The 21,979-nt window shown below is 54.6% G+C and overlaps 1 protein-coding gene and 1 long non-coding RNA gene across 3 annotated transcripts in view; one reads left to right on the forward strand and one right to left on the reverse strand.

Annotated features, from left to right (window-relative positions):
* The window catches only part of LOC125330980 (acid-sensing ion channel 2), a 392,135-nt gene that overhangs the window by 203,692 nt on the left and 166,464 nt on the right, over window positions 1–21,979 (reverse strand). The window lies entirely within an intron of this gene.
* On the forward strand, window positions 5,542–11,239 carry LOC125330993. The gene is made up of 2 exons (XR_007205812.1): window positions 5,542–5,974; window positions 11,076–11,239. It is a non-coding gene; the product is annotated as an uncharacterized LOC125330993 (long non-coding RNA).

Raw genomic sequence — 21,979 nt, forward strand, 5'->3', positions numbered from 1 at the left:
GATCACAGAATTCCAGAATGGTTTCGGTTGAAAGAACCTCAAAGCCCACCCAGTGCCAGCCCTGCCCTGGCAGGGACACCTCCCACTGTCCCAGGCTGCTCCCAGCCCCAATGTCCAGCCTGGCCTGGGCACTGCCAGGGATCCAGGGGCAGCCCCAGCTGCTCTGGGCACCCTGTGCCAGGGCCTGCCCACCCTCCCAGGGAACAATTCCCAGTTCCCAATATCCCATCCAGCCCTGCCCTCTGGCACTGGGATCCATTCCCTGGGTCCTGTCCCTCCATCCCCTGTCCCCAGTCTCTCTCCATGTTTCCTGCAGCTCCCTCAGGCCCTGCGAGGCCACAGTGAGCTCACCCCTGGTCTCCTCCCCAGGCTGAACAATCCCAGCTCTCCCAGCCTCTCCTCCCAGCAGAGCTGCTCCATCCCTTGGATCATCCTGGAGCCTCCTCTGGGCTCTCTCCGGCAGCTCCAGGTCCCTCCTGTGCTGGGCCACAGGGCTGGGGCAGCTCTGCAGGTGGGGCCTCACCTGAGCAGATCCCCTGGGCTCTCCTGTTTGTCATCCCAGGGTTCCTTCACTAGAAGGTAGGGAAAAATTAAAAATCACAATTTTTTGCCAGTTCACTGAGTTTGTGAAAAGGTGGCCTCGGAGCTGGGTGGCCCTGGAACAGCAGCTCAGGGCCCTGGAACAGCAGCTCAGGGCTCAGGAACAGCAGCTCAGGGCTCTGGTTTTGTGGTTGGATCCACCAGGATCGCTGGAATTCCACAGCCCGGGGTCCATCACCCACAGTGCTTTGTCTCTCCCAGAAGAGCTCCCAGGGACTGCAGGACTCACTGAGGCGGAGACCGAACCGCCCAGGAAAGGGTTCTCCTAATGCTTGGTCTTTTCCTAAGCTGCAGTTAATTAATTGCCAATTAACTCCCAAATCTGGGCACTCCCTGCACGTTCAGAGCAGGATGGAAACGGGAGCCCTCTGCCCTGCACTGACTGGGCTGTGCCCAGCCGGGAGTGGGATTTGGGGAGGGTTGTGCTCCAGCCAACATTCACAGCTCTGTTTTTAATGAGCTGGAGTTAATTGCTTATGAATTAACTCAAGGCCAAACCCCTGCACCTGAAGGCCTCAAACCAAACGTTTTGAGCTTTGTTCTCAGCTGCCTGAGGGTGAAGATAAAAGAGAGGGTCCCCAGCAGGGCTGGGGGGAGCTGGGACCACCAGGGAGGGAGAGCGGGCACCTTCTTCCCAGCCAGCGCCGGGATCCTGCTCCTGGGTCTCCCTTTGGACCCCAGCCCTGAGCCCTCCCCGGCCGTGTTCTCAAGGGGAGGCACGGGGAAGCACTGCAAGGACTGGGCAAAATTAGGGAAACAAAGAAATTCCAGGGGTTTCTCCCGGGGAGAAGAAGCAGCTTCCTCAGGGAGGCTGGGAGTTTTCTCTCCTCCCCATGGAAACAGGGAAGGGATGATGTGGGCACAGGTGGGGTGGGGATAATTACAGAGCTGCTGCTCCTGCCTGATGGTGAACACACTTGAGCCCACCCACCTGAGCTCCCACCTCACCCACCTGTGTTCCCACCTCACCCACCTGAGCCCACCCACCTGATCTCACACCTCACCCACCTGTGCTCTCACACCTGGCAGCTTTGGCTCCCTCCTGAGCCCTGGATGCCCAAACAGCCCCAGAGCTCACAAACATTTTTAGGAGCCGGGGTCAGCAAACATGAAACACTTTCATTCCCCTGGGCAGACAAACCCTGGATCAGGCCTCTCCAGGAGGTAAATTGCATATTCCAGGTCACGCTGGCCCTCAGCCTCACCTGAGGCTGCTGGGCCTCCCTGTGAGCCACCTTCGGTGGGGAGAGATCCCACACGGTGCTGCCAAACCCTGCCACACTTTCCACACCATCCCACGGCTCTGGGGTTTAGGAAGTAGCCCTCCCTAAGCCGGGGTCACAGCTCTGCTGGGCAGGACTGGGGGAGACAGAAGGATTAAAGCTGTGATTAATGGCTCACCTTCCCCGCAGAGCCTGGGTGTTGGCCAGGACTCCTCCTGGAACTCTCCATACAACTGTGTCTGTTCCAAACAAGGAATTTAGGGTGAATTGTTTATAAAAGTGAACTTCCAGGGGTTTTGGGTGGACAAAAGTTCCTTCAGACCAACTCTTAAATGCTGCTGATTTTGTAGGACTGCACAAGCACAAAGAAGCTGTCCCCAGGCGTGTGGGAGCCCGGCTTAGAGCCCAGTGCTCCCAGGTGATCCCAGTCCTTGCATCCACAGCGAGGGGACCAGCAGGAATTCTAGCAGCCACTGAATTGGAGCCCTTGTGCCTCTCAAACCATGGAACTATCCCTGTATTCCTGGTGAATTTACCTGCAGTGAGACACAGGAGTTAAAATCATTTCCTTCCACCCCCAGCAGCATCCCAGGTGCAGGAGGGAGGGAGGAACAGATTTGTGAGGAGCACATTTGGCAGGAGCTGGGAAATGCCTTGGCTGAGCTCTCCAGAGCTGTTGTTTGACCACTGGAAGGGCTGGAACAATGTCAGCGTTGCTGTGTCTGAACAAAAATGTCCAAATTGTTCCAGGAATTCATCTCAGAGATCACAGAAATGGGGCCAAAACTTCTCAGGAGAGAGACAGAGCTGTGTAGGAAATTAAATCTGAGCAAATTACCTGGGAACAAAAAGGTAAAGAAACCCCAGCTCAGCCTGTCACAAATCCCTCTGGAATTTCTGTCCTGGAGCAGCACAGCTGGAGCAGGATCCCCCTGGGCAGGGGCCACTCCCATCCCTGGCCAGAGTTTGGAATTGAGGAAAACAGACCCCAAAAAGCAAAAAAACCCCATTGAACCCAGGTGTGCCAGAACATTCCTGAGCCACCCCTTCCCCAGCCCCAGGAACTGTCTCCATCGGGTGTGGGAGCAGAGAGGGGCTCCCAGGGAACTCCAGGTGTCCTGGTTCCTAATCCCGAGTTCCCACCACCCTGCACAGCTCAGGGCACTCATCTCTCCCACAGACCCTTCCACCTGAGCCCTGGGACTGCAAACAAGGAACCAGACACAATTTTGTTTGCTCGTGCCAGCTGCAGGGGGAGTGGAGTTAATTTGGTTCCAGCATATTTCACCTGGGAGCAGAATGATTTTGCTGGAATAAAGTCCTGGAGAACCTCCCCACAGACTCAGGATTGTGGCAGGAGCTCTGCCAGAGCCACGATGAGGATGCTCCACTCCAGGCTCCTCTAACTCATGTTATCCCTGGAAAGTCATTCCCAAAGTGCCCCTAATCTGATGGAAGTGGAAGGGATGAGATGTTCCACTTTACTCATTGAGTAATTCCAGCCTCTTTCTGCAATCGTTACCCCAGCTCTGCTCCCTTTAAATCAAGTGCAATTGCTTTGCTCTCTCACTGCAAAATGAAACAGTGAAACCCACTGCTTATATTCATGGAGCTTTGGAAATAAGGCAAGAAAAAAAGAGAATTTGGAAAAAAAAATATAAGGTTGGGGTTTTTTTCCACTCATTTAACTTTCAAGGATAATGTAAACAAAGAAAGTGTAACACAAGAAAAAAAAAAATCTGGGATAAAATGGTATTTGTAGGTATTATAATAAATATTATATGTACTTGTGCTCTCCAGGGAGTGTTCTGCCTTTGTTTCAGCCCCACACTCTGGGCTGAGGTTTCCAGCTCGTTGTGCCAGCACAGGGACCTTCCCCACCCCTGTGCAGGAGCTGCTGCAGCTGCAAAGTCACTTCCCACTTGTTCTTCCCTGCATGGAAACGAAATTGGAAATGAAGTGTGAGGAGGAAACTCTTGCGCTGAAAGGTTCTTGTCACCTTCAGAGGGAGAGGGAGGGGCTGGGGCCGGTGACACTTCCCTGGCTCTGTTCTGACAATGCAGCACCAGTTCTGCAAGTCTCGCATCACTGAGGAACTGGAAATGGGATTTGTTGGCTGGGCATGAAACAGGATCCTTCCCAAGGGCCTCTGTTCCGGGGCTTTCTGCTCCAGCTCACTGCAAGGCAGAACTTCCCTCCTGCTGTCCATGGTCACCAGGAGAGCTCGCGGCCAGAGCTGCCCCTAAATCCGTTCTCCATTCCCTTGCCCTCTGCAGCACTCTGGGCACACCCTGCTCCTTTCCTGCCATGGAATCTTCTGGGATTTGGGGATGCACAGAAGCCTCTGCTGAAACTCCTCCTCTTTTCCCCCATCACTTTGCACCACCCTAAAGGTTCATCTAAGAATGTGCGAACCCCGCTGGCAGCTCCCTCCTGCCAGCAGCATTCCCAGTCCTGCAGAGCTGCTCAGCCACACTCTGGGCACACCCTGCTTCCTCCAAGCCTGGGAATGCGCTGGGATTTGGGATGTGCAGGACACAGCCGGGCAGTGCTGGGCGTTTGCAGAGCAGAGGGAAGGACGGGATCTCACTGAGGAGGAGCAGCCTGGTCACACCAGGCCCGCCGGGAACACCTGCACTTCCCGACCCTTGGAATGCCATTTGTGGGACAGCTGAGTGGGCACAGAGGTGACTCCCTGTGGGACAGGTGAGTGGGAAGTGCCGAGCTGTGCTGTAATTCTGAGATCAAATCCTAAAGCTGCTCCACAGGTGCTTCGTTGCTTTGGAATTGCAGATCCTGCACAGCCAAAGGCCATGAACCTGCCCAAAGCTGCTCATTTGTGATCCTTTAGACCCAGACTGAGACCAGATCTGAGACTGAGTGGACCAAGTTCTTCTCAGGGAAGTTGAGTCAGCAAAGGGGTCTCACTGACACCCCTGATCCCACGGGATGGGCAGGATGATCCAATAATCCATTGGAACAGGTGATGGAGTTGTTACTGGGATACTGCACTGGGAATATTTACACTTTATTTATCAATGAACCCCCCCCAGCCATCCCTGTGATCTCCATGTCCTACTTGTGCCTGACCATGACCCTTCCCCCGCCAGCTCCACCACAACAGTGCAGGTTTTACAGGGTTTTCACCACAAATTACACCAGAAGAGTTTATTCACCCCTTTTGGGGTGACATGCAGGGACACAAAGGGTGGGAGTCACCTCCCCCAGAACAGGATCTCTCTGCAGGTCACCTGTCCCCACCCAGGCCCACCGTGGAGGCTGCAGGGGGAGCCCAGCCCCAGCTCCTCCCCAGGTGTCTCAGGGGTCTGTCTGGGATGGGCTGTTCCCCACACCAGCCCTGCCTCTCCTCAGGGAGAGCAGCTGGATGATTGCCTGGGACATCCCCCAGCGCTGGGGCTCAGGGAGCTCCAGCCCAGAGCTGCTCCTGGGCTGTCACAGGCACAGCCCCCCCAGCTGGGACCCATTTCCCCAGCACCGTGTCCCAACACCGGCACTTCCCCCAGGGCCATGGACCCCTTCAGTGCCGGCTGCCTGTGACCCAGCTCTGGGGACGAGCCAAAGCAGCTTTAAAGGTCACCAGGTTCCTCTGCCAAGGCTGGGAGCAGCAGCTTGGCCCTTTCATCTGTCAGCTCTGCTTTACATCCCCTGTGAATTCCTGGCATCCCATCCCAAAATAACTCCCTCCACCTCTGTTTCAGCCTCCAGCCCATCAGGCTGTCCCTGCCCTGTCACCTCCTGTTCCCCTGTGTCACATCACGGGCTCGCTGTGACAGGAGAGGCTCAGCTCCCGCAGCCAGGGAAGCCTGGATGTGCTTCGGGGGGAAAGGGAGAGGACGGGGGTTAGGAGTGGAGTTAAACCCAGCACCTTGGATCAGCAGCACCTTGATCACCCTCCCCAGAGGGGTTTCCTTCCAGCCCTGGGCACTGCTTGCCACAGCTCAGCTCCAAATCCTGTTGGATCCTTACACCTTCCAAAAGCATCTCTGGCTCTCGCCCTGACCATCAGGAGCCCAAGGAACAGGTTCCCTGCACTGGTCAGTGGGGAACAGAATCCCTCCCAGCCCTCCACCACCTCTGCATCACCAGAGGCTTCAAGGATGGAATTCTTTTTTAAGGATCCTTGTGCCCAGGTGAGTGACAGAGCAAACTGGACATGTCACGGTGTCACAGGGAAGGGCCTCTGACACTGAAGGCATTTTAGGGCACTGCCTCAAGCCCTTCCTGGAAAGCCAGTGGGGAAGGAGAACAAAGAAGTGGTGACACTCCTGAACCCTCCTGAGGGGAGTGGGTTTAGATGGGATACTGGGAAAAAAATCCTTCCCTGCGAGGGTGGGGAGAACCTGGCACAGGGTGCCCAGAGCAGCTGGGGCTGCCCCTGGATCCCTGGAAGCACAGGTTGGAGTCCAAGGCCAGGTTGGAGCAGCCTGGGACAGTGGGAGGTGTCCCTGCCATGGCAGGGGTGGCACTGGGTGGGCTTTAAATTCCCTTTTACCCCAAACCCTCCTGGGATTCTCCGATATCCCTGCTTTACTCCAGGCTGAAAGGGGCTCATCAAGAGACCTCGAATGTGTTGCTAAATAAGAGCATGGATGGGTCCCAAAGCTACAGAACATTCCCTCCCTCTGGAGACAACTGTCAGCCTTCACTACAGGCTGTTATTAATAATTAGTAGCTATGGCAATATCCTACAGGGGCAACATCCAGTGCTCAGAAATCCTGTGAGGGGCTTCAAAGTGGCAGTGGGGTTCCTGGACACCCCGTGCAGTCACACTGACACTGATGGAACAGGAATGTTTGTTATGCTCTCTGCAGACAGACCCAGGGATGGATTCGTGTGCTGCCCACGGGGCAGAGCCTCAGCTGATGCAAGGAGACAGCTCCCGAAGAGCCAGGTGATCGTCTGCCCTGCCGGGGCCAGGGGAGGGCTGGCTCATGCCCTTGCTGTGGAACTTCCAGATGGAAAGGAGAAGGGAGAGGAGAAACCTGCCCAGTTTCTGTGGGGACAGAGGGCTTCGTGTGCTCCTGAGGGGTGGCAAGGAGCTCTTCCTGCGTACCTGCTCAGCTTTACCTCCTGAAGTTTCTGCTCCGGCCGGAGGCGAGGCTGGCTGGGCTGCCGGAGGAGCGGGACGGGACAGAGCCCTGGATCCCTCAGGGAACGTGCTGTTCCTGCAGGGCACATCCTGCCCTGGGCAGGTGGCACCTGGGACACAGGGGCAGAGCTGCCAGGGTGGAACCTCCCTCCTCAAACCCTGCCCTCAGTGCTGCCCTCGGGGGGAGCTCCCTGGTGACACTCGGGGTACTGACACTTCCCAGCTCTCCCATTGCAGCCCCGTGCCTGGAGCCCCTCCCAGACTGGGAATCTGCACGTTCAGCACAGGAGGCCAAAAGGAGTTTGAAGCGGCTCAGGCTCCTCGGTCCTGCCCCGGTGTGGCACTGCCAGCCTGGCTCAGCCCCACAGGACTGTTGGGAGCAGCAAAGGGATCACCCTGACGGAGCCTTGCAAGGATGGCAGGGTGCCAGAGATGTTCTCCACGCCTGGTGCTCCTGGAACACCTCCTGGTGCTCCTGAAGAGCCTCCCGGTGCTCCTGGAACACCTCCTGGTGCTGTGTGGTGACAGTTCCCCTCTGTGGGATCAGAGGCTGCAGCCGGGAGCTGTCTGTGCCTCCTGTCACCTGCTCTGAGCAGCTTCAGCAGGAGGAGAACAGCAATCTGTGACTGCAGGTTCAGGGCTCTGCTGTCACAGAGCCTCAGGTGTCTCCCGCACCTGCTCCTGGAATGGGTGATGGATTTCCAGCCTCAGCTGTTGATGAGAGAGGGAAAGAAAGCGCCCACAGCCCCACACGCACCCCCGTCCCTGCTGACACTTTGTCATTCCATTTTTATCAAACCCTGGATTAAAAGTTTCATTTCCAAGCACTCCCTGGGCCAAAGCCACCCCTGCAGTCGATCAGAGACACTTTGGGCCACTTTTGGAAGGACAGAATTGCTGTGTTTGGCTGCAAACCCCCACAGCTCCACGCCGACCTCGCTGGGGACAGCGTTTGTGCTCAAGGTGGTCGAGCTCTGCTGTCCCAACCCCGAGGTGGACCCAGCACCCCAGGTGAGCTCAGGACAGGGACAATCCATGCCCAAATCACCCTGGGCTCAGTTCCAAGCCAGCCTCCCAACCTCTGCACGGGCCAAACGCACCGAGTTCCTGTGGGAGCTCTCCCAGTGTAGCCCCAGTGTTGTTTCTGGTGCCACTGGAGCTGCACCAGCCCATAATGACAGTGGGATAACTCCCAATCCCTCATCGAGCACTCCTGGAGTGTCTGAGTGCCCCTCACAAGCATCGTTCCTTGCCCAGCAGTTCCTCTGGTTATTAATTACCCTGAACACTAATTAAAAGAAGGGGCAGGGAGTGTGGGCCCAGGGAGACAGCAGGGACAGAGCCCCGTGCTCCCAGGCTGGCAGCAGGAAGGGCGAGCGGATGGAGCTGTGGGCGGGATCTGTCGGGATGGCAGCAGTGGCCAGAGGAACGGGCTGGGCCAGGAGCACCCTGAACCCAGAGCAGCTCCTTCGCTCCGGGCCCTGCAGCAGTCACTTATTAGCTGGGGACTGCTTCCAATTGGGGACTTGTTCCTCCTAGGAAAAGGCTTTAAAAAGCATCTGACTGAAACAATTACCTGAAGTAAAAGGCTTTTAAATAATGGAGCAGCATTTAGAGAAGAGGGTTTGATGTTCACAGCGTCCCCCATGCCAGGAGCCGGCTGCAGGTGCAGATTCCTGCCAGGGGCAGGACCTTGCCCAGCAGAAATGCAAATTCAGAGCCAGACTGAGGCAATAATTCTCCTTTCAGCCAAACACCTGCATTTCCCCACCACCTTCTCCCTCTCTTTACACCCCACCCACAGCATTCCCTCTGTGCTGGATAACCCCCCCAGAGCTGCCCGAGCCCTCTTAGGGGAGGATGTGGGGAGGATGTTTGTGAGACTGTTTGACCATTCACCTTCTGTGCTGTGACCCTGGTGAGATGGATTTCATCCCAGGCCTTGGGAAAACTGCAGCTCAAGGCAAACCAGGAATTTCTGCATTCAGTGAAAAAAGCACAAAGCTTCAGTGTCACATCCAAACCTTCCCTTGGAGCCAGGCTGGGAGAGCTGGAGAGGAGAAGCTCCAGTTCACCTGGAGAGGAGAAGCTCCAGGGAGAGCTCTGAGCCCCTTGCAGGGCCTAAAGGGGCTCCAGGAGAGCTGGAGAGGGACTGGGGACAAGGCATGGAGGGACAGGACACAGGGAATGGCTTCCCAGTGCCAGAGGGCAGGGATGGATGGGATATTGGGAAGGAATTGTTCCCTGGGAGGGTGGGCAGGCCCTGGCACAGGGTGCCCAGAGCAGCTGGGGCTGCCCCTGCATCCCTGGCAGTGCCCAGGCCAGGCTGGACATTGGGGCTGGGAGCAGCCTGGGACAGTGGGAGGTGTCCCTGCCAGGGCAGGGGTGGCACTGGGTGGGCTTTGAGGTCCCTTCCCACCCAAACCATTCCATGACCCTGTGCTGGTCCGTGTCCAGCTCATTGCCCACCAGGACTGCAGGACTGTCCCACTGAGCATTTGGGCACCTGTCTCTGTCCTGCTGCCTCAGAAACTTTGATTTAACTGCACATTGACACTTCAAAGCCCGGCTCAGCAGCACAATCACTGTTACCAGGCCTGTAATTACCCTTCCAGGGAAACTCGCTGCTCATTTGCGTCGTGGCTCTGACAGCTCCCAGCCGCCATGGAATGAGCGTCGCCCAGGCACCAAACAAACACACAAATGTTTGTTTGTCTCTTCCCATTCTGGAGAGGGGGAGAGGGGCCAGGCTGAAGCAATGAGTAGGAAAATCAACTGTTAAAGGAGGAGGCAAAGCCATCCCAAAGCAGTTGGTGATTTTCAGAGTGAAATGTGGGAATGGTTCTTTTTTTCAGGCAAACAGGAGCCAAAGTCCTCAGGGAACAGCAGGATCACACACACACGGGTGACTCCCACAGGAGGAACTGAGGGCCTCACTCTTCCCCTAAAACCCTCTCACACCAACAGCCAACGGCTGGAACGACTCTCCTCTCCTCTCCCATCATTTTGATGGGAATGACGTGCTTGGCACATGCAGAGCAGGTTCAGAAGGAAATCACAGAAGTGGCTCTTGGAGTGCTCTGTTCAAAGGGGATCCTCCATGTCTGCTATGGGAGGGAACTTCTGCTTAAGGCTGGGGTAAATATCTCCCTTGAAACATCTCCCCTCCTGCAGAAACGTCCTTTTAGGGAAGAACCATAGCCTGCCTGCCTGCCTTCCCTCCCCCAGGTCCCTCACGCTTCCCTCCAAGCACTCTCAAGAGGGTGTTTGTTAAATTCACTTTATTTAGTTTGATAAAAGCTCCTCAAACTTCTCCCTCCAGACTCCCTCTGAGAAAACACATGAATTTAGAGCAGAAGGTTTTTGTGGTGGTGGAGGTGGCTGCAGCCACCCTAACCTCAGGTGAAACACCAGAACCCACTGTCTGGTGGCCGTGCACCAATGTTTAAAGACTGTCTCTGGTCAGGGTGAGGACCCATCACCCCTTGGGGCAGTTATTTGCCAACCTTGTGCTGACTGGTTCTTGTTCTCCCCGCCCTGTTTTATGTATGAGTTGTAAATATTCATTTTCCTTGGTTAAATATGTATCAGCTCTAGAAGTTTCTGCGTTACTCGGTCTCCCATTGGCTGTCCCCTGTAATCGCTCCTCTGAGTTGTCCCCGTTGGTTACCCCATTGTCAATCCCGCCTCCTTCACCCTGCCCTATTGGCTGGATCCCTTGTCCCCGCCTTTCCTGCTCTGAGTATAAAATGCCTGGGCCCTCTCCAAAAATGGGGTCGTTGTCCCCGGTCCTCTCACTGCCGTAGATCTGCTCGTGGAACCGACACAGAGAGACCCCTCCTTCACTCTCTGCCTGTACACCCCAACAGCTTGCCCAGGACAGGCTCCTTTGGGTGAGGAGCTCACTCTCCCCTCCTCTTGTGTGGAGAGCTGTGGTTATAGAGGGTGCAGCCAGACCTCCGGGCTTCTCGTTTTCCTGGCTAGCGCGCCCTCAGGTTTGCAGTAAAATGATAAAAGATACCCACGGGGGGAGTCCTGGGGGTTTCCTAAACTGATTTTCTTCCTAGGGAAGGAAGCACACAGATCAAAATCATTTGTTTTGCTGCTGAGAGCACATTAACTTTATCCTAAAAAATTCCAGGCTGAATCAGTTCCAGTGACTCCAGGACCAGCCAGGATGGAAAACCAGCCCAGCAACGCAGAACAAGCAGAAGTTAATAAATATTTCAGCTCTGTAGTTGGAAATAATTTGGATGATGCCTCCATATCCTACAAGGATAATTAAATCCTTTGCGTTGCAGTGTCCCAAAGCAATGTTTGATTGCACAGACGGAATTCAATAGAATTAAAGAGCTTGTTAAACATCAGCTCCTCAAGTCAAACAGTTTAACCCTGAAGCTCCACATCATCTGCATGGAGGAGGATTACGGAACGTTCCAGAACTTCCCACACCTGTGGAGAAATGGTTATCAGGATGTCTGAGTCGGGCTTAAGGCAGCTTTAAAGCTAGGATTTTGGTCTCCTGAGGGAGTGCCCTGATCAGGAGGTGTTTGGCTCTCCTGGAGCGACGCTGCTTCAGCCCTTCTCCCTTTGTGACTTTTTGTCACTTTTTGTGTCTGTCCCCTCCTCCCCTCCATCACCCGATCAGGTTCAGGAAGGGCTGGACTCTGCCTCAGACAGAAAAGGCACCACTGACCAAAACCTGCCCCTGCAGGGACCAAGCGTTGCTCAAATCCCCCATTTCGGGGTGGTTTTACTTTCCACGTCTCAGAGAAACTTCCTCTGGGAGGAAGGCCCAGTGAGTTACTGTCACCACTGAAAGAAAAACAAATGAGTTTGGGTTCACAGGGCCCTCAAAGCCCCTCCAGTGCCACCCCTGCCATGGGCAGGGACACCTCCCACTGTCCCAGGCTGCTCCCAGCCCCGTCCAGCCTGGCCCTGGGCACTGCCAGGGTCTGGGATCCCACAGCCTCTTTGGGCACCTGTGCCAGGCCTCTCCTGTTTCCACCCTTCCAACCCCCCTGCCAAGGCCAGAGTGGGGTGTTCAGGGAGGTTAGTCCTGAAGTTTGAGTTAAACGTGGAATTAACAAAGTGAGGCTTTGCACAGGGCAGGATTATCCAAGGTGGCCTGCACTGCAAGGGCCCTGGAGCACGGGGAAAGTCACTAAGGACGGAGGGAAACGCCAACACTGATGGCGTTGGGAGCTGCTGCCGCATCCCGCAGGGAATGGCTGGAGGTGGTCCTGCCAGGGCACGCAGGGATGGGCACAAGGAGGAGCCTGTCCCCTGCCCCCTGCAGCTGGGCACTGCCACCACCAGTGACCTGTGGTGACACGGGGACCTTGATGCTTCACTGCAGGCAGCCAATCAAGCAGTAATTGGAGTGATCCAGCGAATGTGCAAAGACATTGAGAAAGGAACTGTAAAATGAAGGTACAAAATCGGCAGGAGCAGTTCACTCCTGCTGTGGGTGCCCCATTCCAGCTCCGACTGCTGGATTTTTAACACATTCACGCAATTTGAAGGTCCTGGCAGGCGCATGTGCTGCACTCAGGCTCTGGGAGCAGCCACTTACCCCAGCACTGAGTCTGCTGCCATGAAACCAGAGATTAAAACTTTATCAGGTTTTTTTTTTACTTTATTGGATTTCTTCCAATCCTCACTCAAAAATTATGAAAGATGAGGAAGATGCTGCTCAAAATTAAGTTTGGGGTTTTTTAATTTCACGGAAAAAAATGTGTCAAGATTAAAAGGAAAATATAAGTCCTCCTTCAAAACAGAAAGGAAAAGTGAAGAATTCACAGAATCACTGGGGAAACTGAAGTGTCTCTCTGAAATAGCCAAATATTACCCAGGCATAAATGAAATATTTTATACCCATGATTTTGAAGAGCTCCATTTCTCTGTTTGCATTCTGAAAAGCTTTGCCTGTTCATGTAACAGCCACGTCTGAGCAAAAGCCCTTTGGCATGGAGGAGCTGCCCTTTGTTTGGAGAACTCTGTCGATTTTTTAATACTTCTTTCCTTTCTCACCAGAGACAAATGACCTTTTCCTGTGAAAGGCACTAATTATGGTGCTCTTTTATTTCCAGTTCTCTCCGAGAGGCTCCAGGGCAGCCCAGGTGCCTCTCCCTTGGTGTGCTCTGGGCAGGTCAATCAGCCCCAGATTTGGGGCTGTGGGATTTAATTGTGCCAGGACTTTGCTCCTGTTAAGGGTTAATGAGGACATCACACCCCGAGCTGAGCAGGGCACGGTTCATCCTCTGACACATCAAATCCAGCAAAGGAACAACTCATTTCTCTTTCACTGACCTGAAAGTTCAGCACTGCAAAAATAAAAATACTGGGCACAGGCAGGAGCAGGAGCTGAGCAAAGCCTGGTCCGGGCAGAGCCAGGTGGAACAAAAGGTGATTTTAGCAATCAGCATCTTCTGTGCCCTGGGGTGGCTTCAAAAGCCACATCGGAGCCCTCTCAGGTCCAGGATCCTCCTCCAGCTCATCCCATTTCCCAGCAGCCTGGTTTTCTGGGAAGCAGCACTTTTGTTGGGTTTTCATTCGGTTTATCCCCCAGAGACAAACTCCACCTGCAATCCAAGAGGAGGAAATGTGAACCTTTAATTCAGGGATGATTCCGTCTCCTTTGGAGCAAACTCCCAGTTGAGTTCCCTGTGCCGGGAGGTTCTGTCCCTGCTGCTCCGTGAGGATGCTGCTCGTATTCCTTGGATTATTAAGGGTTGTAAATCCCTGGAATAGTTCAGAAAACTGACCTCAGTTTCAACAATTGTACTTCAAGTCCATCTTTCTCTACTGCCCCAAGCCAGCTACTCATAGATATTTGTGGAACTGAGGGCTCTGGAAGCAGGTATGGATTATTTTGGAGCACAAGTGGGATGAGGAGCAGCTGAGGGAGCTGGGGGGGCTCAGCTGGAGAAAAGGAGGCTCGGGGGGGACCCTCTCTCTCAGAATTCTTTAAGTATTTCTGATACACTTTAAAAACAGGGCTTTTTTTAAGAGAAGCCGTCATGGCAAAACTGAGCTTTGCACAGACTCCTTTTTCTGGGAGAATGTTTCCCAAGCACTCTGTGGGTTTCTTGGTTAAAATTCCAAATAGGCAGAGCTTTGAACAGGCAATAAAAACGTTCAGTTTGTTCACACCAGACTGGTCCTGTCTGAGTGTGTTTGTCTGATCTCAAAATTCTCCTGATGCTTCGGGGTTTATAGAGAGGGGTGGGAACAGCTCTCCAAGATGGGCTGAGACCAATTAATTCTGCACCCAGGCAGGGCCCTCGGGTCTCCCTCAGCTCCAGGGAGCTCTTTGGCTAAAAGCCTCTTGGAACTGGAGCCTCCTGGGCTGCGGCTCCTCCCCAGCCCAGGATTCAGAGCTGCAGCTTCAAGGTCCCACTGCCCTTTTCCCTGTGAGTGCCCCAGATCAGCTCAGCAGGGGTGTCTTTGCCTGTGCACTTTGTAGGGGGCATGAACTGTTCCGTGGGACTTGGTCAGACTGTAGAAGGCGCTTCCCACCCAGTTCCTGGGAAGTTTTCTCTAGAGGCCACAGACAGGACTCAAACACCAGCCTGAAACTCAGGCGCTGACTCCCCGAAAGGGGAAGGGCTCCGTCCTTTTTTTGACAGGATCCTGGTTCAGATGCAGCAGTTCTCCATTGTCTCCCGCTCCAAGCAAGAAAGAGGTGTCTTGTAAACTCCACAAATTAATTAATGAATCCCTCCAAACCTCTCCTTTCTCAGGAAGGCTGGAATGCCATCAGAAATATGGTAATGTGCCATTTGCTAATTCCCCTCCTGTTCCATCTGGGCACAGGAAGATCTTCCCTCTGATCTGTTTTCCATGTACTTGTCAGAGTTGTTAGATCTTGAACAAGAACTGAAGTTTCTTCATCCTTCTCCCCCAGTCCTCACGTAAGACCAATCAAGATAAACTCAGGGCTTTTTCCCAATTAAGCCAAGGCGGGTGCAGGCTGCTCAGGCTCTATCACGGTGAGAGATCTGGAGTGAATTTTTCCTGTTATTTTTCTTTCACGATCTTTTCTTGATCATAATTGGATTCTAAAATTAGCCTGAGAAAGGGACTAATTCAAATTTATGACTAAAGATTGGTCTTTCTAACCACAGGGTGCATTTCTGCTGCTGATAGAAGTAATATCAGAGCATTATCTGACAAGGAAGGAGCCAAGGGGGGAAAGGTGCTGCTCTGTGACCCCTCAGTTCCTTGTTCTGCCCATGGGCAGAGAGACAAATCTGGGTGGGTCAGTCTGGGAAGCCTGCATGGCACAAAGCCCCTTGGAAAACAATCCCTTGGTTCTGGAGAGCTGTTCCTCCTCCTCCTGCTCCCGCTCCCGCTCCCGCTCCTGCTCCTGTTCCTGCTCCTGCTCCTGCTCCTGCTCCCGTTCCTGCTCCCGCTCCCGCTCCCGTTCCTGTTCCCGCTCCTGCTCCTGCTCCCGCTCCCGTTCCTGTTCCCGCTCCTGCTCCCGCTCCCGCTCCCGTTCCTGTTCCTGCTCCCGCTCCCGTTCCTGTTCCCGCTCCTGCTCCCTCTCCTGCTCCCGTTCCTGTTCCCGCTCCTGCTCCCGCTCCCGTTCCTGCTCCTGCTCCTGCTCCTGCTCCCGCTCCCGTTCCTGTTCCCGCTCCTGCTCCCTCTCCTGCTCCCGTTCCTGCTCCCGCTCCTGCTCCCGCTCCCGTTCCTGTTCCCGCTCCTGCTCCCGCTCCCGCTCCCGTTCCCGTTCCTGTTCCTGCTCCCGCTCCCGCTCCTGTTCCCGTTCCCGCTCCTGCTCCCGCTCCCTTTCCCGCTCCCGTTCGTGTTCCCCGCTCCCGTTCCTGTTCCCGCTCCCGCTCCCTCTCCCGCTCCCGCTCCCGTTCCTGTTCCTGCTCCTGCTCCCGTTCCTGTTCCCGCTCCTGCTCCTGCTCCCGTTCCTGTTCCCGCTCCTGTTCCTGCTCCTGCTCCTGTTCCCGCTCCTGCTCCCGCTCCCGTTCCTGTTCCCGCTCCCGCTCCTGCTCCCGCTCCCGCTCCCGTTCCTGCTCCCGCTCCTGCTCCCGCTCCCGCTCCCGTTCCTGCTCCTCCTCCTGCTCCCGCTCCCGCTCCCGTTCCTGCTCCTGCTCCTGCTCCCGCTCCTGCTCCCGCTCCCGCTCCTGTTCCTGCTCCTGCTCCCGCTCCCTCTCCTGCTCCTGTTCCTGTTCCTGCTCCCGCTCCTGCTCCCGCTCCCGCTCCTGTTCCTGCTCCTGCTCCCGCTCACGCTCCCTCTCCTGCTCCTGTTCCTGCTCCTGCTCCTGCTCCCGCTCCCGCTCCTGCTCCCGCTCCCTCTCCCGCTCCCTCTCCCGCTCCTGCTCCCGCTCCCCGCTCCTGTTCCTGCTCTGCTCCCGCTCCCGCTCCTGCTCCCATTCCTGCTCCCGCTCCCGCTCCCACTCCTACTCCCACTCCTGCTCCTGCTCCTGCTCCTGCTGCTCCTCCCTCGAGCCGTGGCAGAGCTCAGCCCACCCCTCCATGGTCATGCCAGGGGTCATTTCCCTAATTCCTCCTGTCGTTAATGAGAGCCTGACCCCCCTGGATGAACATTCCCAGCTCCTGAATGAGGCTCCCACTCCAAACCAGTCCAGGAGGCTCCTTCTCCCAGTGGCTGGGGGCAGGGACAAGGAATTCAGCTGGGAAAGCATCGACAGCTCCCTCACGGCCTCAGCACGAGCGAGGCTTCAACTACAAAATCGAAGCTGTCAAATCCCTGCACTGGGCTCTGTGTCTGTTACAGGGTTTCCAGGGATTTCCACGTCTCTGGCTCCGTCCTCTGTTGTGTCCTGCAGGCCCCAGCTCACTCTGGTGAATTCAGATGCGTTCACTCACAGCCCTGGCCCTGCTTCCCTTTTTTAATGAGAGGGAGCAGGGAATTGAGTGCTCTTCTAAATCCCTGGGGAGCTCCCTGGCAGCAGAGACAGTGGAGAGACCCTGGAATCAGAATCCCAGAATGGATGGGTGGGAAGGGACCTCAAAACCCCTCCAGTGCCACCCCTGCCCTGGCAGGGACACCTCCCACTGTCCCAGGCTGCTCCCAGCCCCAATGTCCAGCCTGGCCTGGGCACTGCCAGGGATCCAGGGGCAGCCCCAGCTGCTCTGGGCACCCTGTGCCAGGGCCTGCCCACCCTCCCAGGGAACAATTCCCAATTCCCAATCTCCCATCCAGCCCTGCCCTCTGGCACTGGGATCCATTCCCTGTGTCCTGTCCCTCCCGGGGCTGGAATGGTGCTGTGGATCCAAGTCACTGCATTCCCACGTGACTTTGAGGAAGTCTCAGTGCTTTCCTGTTTCCCATCTCTGCAATAAAACAAGGACAATGTCACGGAACTCCTCTCAGAGCTCCTGTCACCCACAAACCCGTGTCTGTCACCTCTAAGCACCCCAGGACAACTGAAGGTGTCCCTGCCCAAGGCAGGAGGTGGATTTGGATGGGCTTTAAGATCTCTCCAAACCCAAACCACTCTGTGATTCCATGGAATCAAGACTTCAGTGCTCTCCCTATATGAATCCCTCGGCATTTATTTATTTTCCTGTTTCTGTCCCATTCACCATCCATTTCCAGGCTGGTATCAGCAGAGCTGCACAAAGCAGCCTCTAATATGGGAGGGGATTGATGCTGATGGGAGCCCTGTTCCCATTTGTCAGGCTTTTATCTTCCATGGAGATGAAATTGATGTGCTCACAACTGGGGGAGTTGTTTTTCCCGGGGTTCAATGGAGCTGAAATGATGCTCTGGCCGTGTTCTGCTCAGGGTGGATTTCAGCCGGGGTGGAGCAGCAGGGCCTGGCAGCGGGGTGTGGATTTCAAATAGGAACTCCCACTGCTTAATGAACATTAAACTGGTGGTGTCATGGCCCAGAACTGCTACTGCCCTTGGAGTTTTCCAGCATGGAATTCAGGAGGCCTCTTCAGGAATTGGGAGGGGAAATTACAGAATTTCTGTGTAGCTGGAAGTGCTTAAATAAAACGAAATAAAAGCTCTCCTTGCAGGTCCCAGCATGCGACCCACCCTCGTCCCACCAAGAGCCAGGGGCTACTGGGACTGAGCAGGTTTGGGGACAGCCCCAGCTCTGTGCGATTTCTGCCCTGACAAAAACCCCAGTTACATCCCAAACAGATTTTCCCCATCAGTTTCTGGAGTCAGAATCAGCTGGGAGGAAAAGCCAGATTTTTTCTGACACCACATTTTGAAGGAAGTGAAATTTTGTCTCCCTCTCCCCTCCCAGTCACAGGGATTTCAATTTCAATCTTCTTAATGAAGAAATTGGTCCCTTGTCTGTCCATTAAACTCCCCCTCCCTGTGTGATCCACTGGATTTCTAAGGAGCAGAGAAGGAGGGGCATAAATAAATAAATAAACAAAGCCAAATCAAGGAGGAACTTTTTGTTTTGACAGGAATCAAACCAGAATTTCCCATTTTAGTGACCCAGCCAGTCATCAGGAACAAGGAAAAATCTCTCTAAGGACACTTCTGCTGAGAGCCAGGCCTTGCCCAGCTCCCTCCCACGGCTCCTGGGGAAGGCCCATTCCCGGGAGGGAAGGGAGGCTGCGATGAGCTGATCTGGGTTTGTCTTTCTCTCCTTGCTGTTGATTCCTTTGTCTCCATCAGGTTTCCCGGAGCTGACTCACTCCTGCAGCTCCAGGCTCCTGGAATGATGCGGGATTGCTGAGTGTCAGAGACTGAAAATAGTTCATGCCTCAAACATTGAAAGTTTTGTTCATGACAAAGAGGCTGCAACCGAAGAAGCCTCTCTGAAGAGTGGGACTTGAACTGTAAATCGAACTGCTGATTAGATAAAAGGAAACCCATTGTTCAGGCACCTCGGGCTGAGGGAAAGGTGTGCACCCACAATAAGCCAAAGCCTCCAGCTGAGTTTGAGGTGGGGGGGGGGAGAGCACAGCTCCCAGAAGCCAGGTTTACACAGACTCCCCCCAACTGGGGCGGGAGGAGGAGGTTTTTGAGTGCATGGTGTAACCTCTGGTGAGAGGCAATGAACACCCATCCTCCCTTACACAAACCGGCCCAGCTGTGGAACCCCCAGCCCCATGGCCACATCCACGGGACTTTCACGTGAGAGGCTTGGCCCCACAGGACTGCACATGATGGAACAGACCCAGTGTCTGCTGTGAGAGACTGACCCCCACCCCAGGGGGACATGGCCGGACATGCCTACCTAGCCTGAGCATATTCACCCATGGGACTCTGTGCCTTCTGGGGGACCTTCACCACCGAGAGACCAGCTGGAGAGGATCAATGGGACATCGTTGGGATCGACAGAGCGCTGATATTTTCTTTATTCTGTCCCTGTCACTCTTTCTGTCCCCCCCACCTATTTTCTACTTCTTTCTTTCTTTCTCTCTCTCTCTCACATTTACTACCAAATAAAACCCTTACTATTGTCACTGGCATATGGCCTCGTTTGCACCTTGATTCGGGCAGAGGCATTTCTAAGAACCTTAAAACTGGATCATAACACAGGGCTCGCAGATTCCCTCTGGGAAATGGAATATCCAGGACAGGCCGGAGCCAATTCCTAGCTGAGCTCAGTCTATGCCAGCCCAGTAAGGACAAGTCCCCAGTCACTGGTGGGTGACAGCAGCCAGACCCCTCAGCTCCAGGCAGGAGCCAGGGATAACAGGACACATTCCCTTCAGAGAAATCAGATCTTACCATGGAGGAGGTTGGAAAACACAGACACAGAATTTGGGGGGTGTTCATACAAAGAATCACAGAACCATGGAATTGTTCAGGTTGGAAAAGACCTTTAAGGTCATCGAGCCCAACCATGAACCAGCACCAGCACCTTCACCACTAACCCCTGTCCCCAAGGGCCACATCCACAGGTTTTATCGGCACTTCCAGGGATGGGGACTCCACCCCTGCCCTGGGCAGCCTGGGCCAGGGAAGGAACGTTTCCAATATCCACCCAAACCTCCCCTGGCCCAGCCTGAGGCCGTTCCCTCTCCTGTCCCTGTTCCCTGCCAGCAGAGCCCGACCCCCCCCGGCTGCCCCCTCCTGTCAGGGACCCCCCTGAGCCTCCTTTGCTCCAGGCTGAGCCCCTTTCCAGCTCCCTCAGCTGCTCCTGGGGCTCCAGCCCCTTCCCAGCTCCGTTCCCTGTCCTGGACACGCTCCAGCCCCTCCAGGTCCTTCTTGCCATGAGGTGCCCAGAACTGACCCCAGGACTGAGGTGCCTCAGCAGAGCCCAGAGATGGGGGGGATCAACTCCCTGATTTTCCACAGAGGAGGCTGGAAAACACGGATACAGAATCTGGGGGATTTGCACCTGAAAATGAAAATGAACCTCCCCAGAGCTGCTCAGCGGGAGCAGAGATTCCCAATTGCTTTGGATTCAAATAATGCAGGAAATTCTCTCTTTTGTTTTTCAAGCAGTTCTATTTTTTCCCAACTTCTTTTTCAGTGTGCCTGGAAATATTTGTTTGGAAGTGTTTAAAGAAAACCTTCACAAACAGAGTCTGCTTCCCACATGCTTTTTTTATAGTTTTCTTTCTCCTCTCCTTTGCTTCCAAAGCCCCAACCCTCAGCACAGACACGTCTCCTATTAAAAAAAAATAAAGCGTAAAATGGAACATTTCCAGTGACAAGGTGGTGCCACAAGGAAGGACCTTGGATGTGAGATTCTCTTCTTCCCTGGCTGGAGTTTCTGGCCAATAATCTGTCCTCAGCTACAGGACCTGGGAACCTTTCTCCTGTCTCTCCACTTTCCCCTCAGAGAGGAGACAGCTGCTCATCCCAGCAGTGCTGGCCCAGGGCCCAGCTCCTTTTCCTTTGGGGTTTCCTGTGGAAAGGAGCTCCTGGTGTGAAAGGAGCTGGAGCAGTTTGAGCAGAGCGACCCAGCCCTGCCTGGTCTCAGCCACCCCTGCCCTGGAGCGGGACAGCAGAGACACCACAGACCCAGCCGGGGCAATCACAGCATCGTTAAGGTTGGGAAGGACCTCCAGGATCATCAAATCCAACTTTTGACTGAATTCCCCCATCCCCAATAACCAACAGCACAAAGTGCCACCTCTGCTTGTTTTCTGAGCACTTCCAGGGATGGGGACTCTACCCCTGCCCTGGACAGCTGTGCCAGAGACTGGCAGCCCTTTCCAGAAAGAAATTACCCCAATATCCACCCTGAGCCTCCCCTGGCCCAGCCTGAGGCCGTTCCCTCTCCTCCTGTCCCTGTTCCCTGCCAGCAGAGCCCGACCCCCCCGGCTGCCCCCTCCTGTCAGGGACTTGTGCAGAGCCACAAGGTCCCCCCTGAGCCTCCTTTGCTCCAGCCTGAGCCCCTTTCCCAGCTCCCTCAGCCTCTCCTGGGGCTCCAGACCAGAAAGAAGGAAAGAAAGAGGTAGACATAAAAAAAAGGAATAAAGGAATAGATAAAGAGAAATAAATGCTAAGTGATGAAATAAAGAAGATGTAGGGTTCTATCCAACACAGATAAGGAGCCAAAGGCAGTGGCAGAGACCCTGACAGAGCTGGGAGCACAAATCCCCCATCCCTGAGCACAGGAGGAAGGGGAGATTAAAGGAACAAGGCTTGTTCAGATCAACCTCTCTGAAGGAGTGGAGGTGGCTCTAAAAATGTCCCCTGCTCGCCCTGAGTGACACAGAGTCACGTGCCAGGGCTGGCAGGACATTGTCACACTGCCTCAGTCCCCCTGGGCTTGCAGGAGGTTTCTGTTCTGAGCCACCACTGACAGAGGCTGGAGGGAGGCACTGAGGGCTCCTATTCTTTCCTCTACTCATAGATATTTATATTTCCCTATTTTAAAATCCTCCTTAGCTGATAGAATTCCAAAAGGGGAAAATCTCCCATTAATGAGCCACCAATAGAGATTTTACAAAGCACCTGACAGGGCTGAAGCCATCAATTCTCTGAATTAACTGGAGTGGAGTTGTGGATGCAAGTGGGAACTCATCCAGGAACGAATTAAAGGAATTCAGCCTCAGATTCATCAATGTCCTCGTTAATATTTTGGCCTCTCCATGGTCCAGGAGTGATGAGGGAGAGAGCAGAACTGACAG

This window comes from Corvus hawaiiensis, chromosome 1, assembly GCF_020740725.1.
Source record: "Corvus hawaiiensis isolate bCorHaw1 chromosome 1, bCorHaw1.pri.cur, whole genome shotgun sequence".
Lineage (NCBI taxonomy): Eukaryota > Metazoa > Chordata > Aves > Passeriformes > Corvidae > Corvus > Corvus hawaiiensis.